Here is a 3,815-nt window from a genome sequence, read left to right as displayed (position 1 = left end):
CTGGTTAATGTCAAGTTGTCATAACAAAGACATTTTGAATAATGTCAACTTTGTATTAAAAGTGTCATAATTTACCGAATGACGCTTTATGACAACAGTCAAATATTCATGAAGGCTTATTCATGTTCATGACAGGAGTTATGTCATGTTTATGAAAGTGTCATGACAGTCTTATTCAACCCCCTTCAAATAAAGTGTTACAGAAGCTTTTTGTTTAAATAAAATATATGTCTGTCCGCTTGTTTGTTTATGTTTTTCTTGTGTCTTGTAAGCCTTTGTGGGCTGAGAACCTGTAAAAGGGTAAATACCACTTATCTGTCCATCTACAAAGATCAGACACTGTACTTTTTCTCACCCAAGTACTGTAGGTCATAATAACTTTTTCTAATATGTATGCTAATACTTGTCTTTCTTTGTCGCTCTTTCTGGCTGTAAAGCCCGTTTTGTTTCTTTTCTTGTTTTGTAAGATTGCAAGTGATGCTTTAGTGTGATTATTCATTAATGTTGCCATGTTCTCAGAAAAAAGCCATCTAATAACAAATGTTTACATTACGTTTAGGTGAAGCTCTTGACATAACATTACATTTGTCCTCTGTCTACATTTAAAGGAATACATTGCATTTTTAGTTTACCATGCTGGAAAACAGTTACTATGTGGTCACATAGACTGTGTGCACAACTATTAGGCAAGTTTTAGTTTTGAACCATATCATTATTTCTATGGATATTTTAAAACTCCAAGCTGTATAAACTTTAATCTTTATTTAATGTGAACAAATCATCTGATGTGTATTTGTTTAATGAGGGAGGAAGTGGCCATATAAAGATCAACACCCAGTATGAAGTTGTGCAAAATTATTAGGCAGCTTCTTTTCCTCAGACAAAAGGGGCCGAAAAAGATTTAAGTGACTGTGAAAGGTCCAAAACTGTAAAAAGTTATCCAGAGAGATGCAGCACTGTGGAAATTGCTAAAATGTTGGAGTGTGATCACAGAACCATCAAATGTTTTGCTGCAAATAGTGAACATGGTCACAAGAAACCTGTTGAGAAAAAAAAGAGAAGTTTTGCTCCATCCAGAAATATTTCATATGTTAGGGGATAAACTAGAACAAACACGTTTTGTAAAACTCATTGTAACTCTGTACTAAATAAAAATAAGTACCATAACAATAGCACAGGTTTGTTTCTTTAATCAAGTATTGCTTTACGTAATCCAACAAGATCCATTTACCAACATTTAGAAACTAAACAATCTTTTCTGTTGACATTATCCAACAAATAAGATGCAAAAAGATTTGTAGTTATCAGGTACAGTAAAAGGGAGGGACTGTTGCCTCCCTGCTGATCAGAATACTTGTTACTGATAATCTTTTATTTTCAGATTATAAACAATTTAACAAAACAAGGCATTTCACACTAATGTTTAGTTTTCACTGTAGTTAATGTTTTATACAAAAATAAAGCAGTATATTCTTTCAAGTTGTTTTAATTAAGTAATTGTTTGTATTTGAAAATTATGAAGACAATCATATGTGTAACATTACACTGCTATATTTGCTTTGCAAGATTTTCTGTCTCAGAACTGACTTCCAAATGCCACACAGCCCTCATGTGAACTGGACAAACCGGTTTTTATTCAGGCCTGGCCATTCAGAGCCAACAAAGGCCTTCACCAGGCCCTCCCCCCACCACCAGGACACATCCAGAGGAGCTGAGAGAGCTCCTCAGGATGCTCCTTCACCCAGAGGAGGTTCATGAGAACCATTCCTCTTGTAACATTTGCTCATGTTTGTCATTAAAGCCTGCTTTATACTTGACCAATTCTAATTATGTCTCAACGTAACAACTTTCATTTCTCTTTCATTTTTTACGGTTCATTCTGTCTTGGTAATTAGTTTATGGAACAATTTCTAAGTGAATCAAGTTTGAAAAGAAATGATAATACTGAACAAAAGACATATGATTATGAAAATAACATTGATCCAGACAGTAATGTATTACATGGACCTAACAATTGTAAATATTGTACAGGTAAACGGCTGTGTAGTTGGATTTTTTTTTTTTACTTATTCATTTTAATTGTAGAAGTCTTCAGACAAATTTTGACAATATCAGTGAATATTTGAAATCATTTATAAGTCACTTTCAAGTAACATTTTCTGTAACCTGGTTAAATGAGAAATCTATTGATTTGGAGTTGCAGGGGTAAAATCTCTTTCATTAAATCGAGTGAAGAACCAAGGTGGGGTGTTGCAGTATGTTAGCTGTTCCTTGAGATGTGAAAAATTTAATGTATGTCATTTGCTTTAGATGATATGATGGAAAGTGTTACTGTTGAAACTGAGCTGGAGAAAATAAGTAACATTGTAGCTTGTGTATATAAAGCCAGGTTCTGTTAGGAATAGATGTGAAAATCTCCTGAATCGATTAAATGATAGGAAAATTTGGTTAATATGTGGAGATTTCAATATTGATTTATTAAAACAATAATAAATCAATAGACAACACAAAATGACTACAGATTTTGCAGATACCTTGTCCAGTAGAAATTTATATCCAGTGGTTACTCAACCAGCCACAATTACTAGTACTAGTTCAACTCTGGTAATTTTTCAAAAACATAATTGGAAAGGTTATGTGCATTGGGATCCTAGTAAATGATATAAGTGATCATTTGCCTATATGTATGGTTCATCACAGTAAAGTAAAAAAACTAAAAAACTTTTAACTTTACTGTTAAAGTTTACTGCATGTTATGTCTAACCTAATGTCAGACATCAGGTCAGCCAGATCGGATGGAACAATAATGACATTCTCTAATGACCTGTTGGAGGAAAGCTGGAGTGGGGTTTATGTGAAGGATGTGAATGTGGCATATGAAACATTATTGTAGATTTATAAATCATTATGTGACAAGAATTCCCCAATTTTAGCATCTTGCAAAAATAAAAAAATAAATGTAAAGTCCTGGATGACCACAGGATTGCTAAAATGTTTTTATTTTAACAATCCTGTGGGACACAATTGTGACCGGTGGGACAATAAGGTGTTCTTCCTAAGATGAGCTAAAAGTGCTTTTTCCCAAATAGAAAAGATGATAAAAGGTGAACTTTGTTTCTTTATTTGGATATATCTTGCCACTTCATTACTTTAGTGCAACATTTGGTCTGTAAAGTACAAATTTCACTATCTGTATATTCTAAACCAAGGTACATTTGAGTACTTGAGTGTTTAAGCATAATTACAACTGTCAGTTGTAGGGTCATCACATTAACATAGATCATAAAGATAACCTATACAGTAGAGGCCTTCATTTATATTATTGAAAATCATGAACATCTGTTAGTCACACTGTCATACAGTACTAGACTTAGTCCAGGGGTCTCCAACTCCAGGGATTGAGGGCCGAGGTCATGCATCCGCCTGTGCTTCAATACACCTGAATCAGGTGATTAGCAGAACTCTAGAACTCTGAACTGCATAATGAGGAGGTGATCCATTTAATTCAGGTGTGTTGGACCAGGGACACACCTGAAAGTTACAGGATACTAGACCCCCAGGCCTTGAATTAAAGGCCAGAAGTTTGGCTCCTTCTCACCATTTGGGGACTTTGATATTTGGGACATTATATAAGCTAATATAATGTAGCTACAGCTTCCCTATAAATCTACAATAATGTTTCATATGCCACATTCACATTCTTCATATTAACCCCCCTCTTTCCTCTAACAGGTCCTTAGAGAATGTCATTGTTGTTCCACCTGATCTGGCTGACCTAATGTGTGACATTAGGTTAGACATAACATGCACCTTTA

The sequence above is a fragment of the Poecilia formosa genome, unplaced genomic scaffold (assembly GCF_000485575.1).
Source record: "Poecilia formosa unplaced genomic scaffold, Poecilia_formosa-5.1.2 Scaffold1632, whole genome shotgun sequence".
Lineage (NCBI taxonomy): Eukaryota > Metazoa > Chordata > Actinopteri > Cyprinodontiformes > Poeciliidae > Poecilia > Poecilia formosa.
This window is presented reverse-complemented; position numbering follows the sequence as displayed.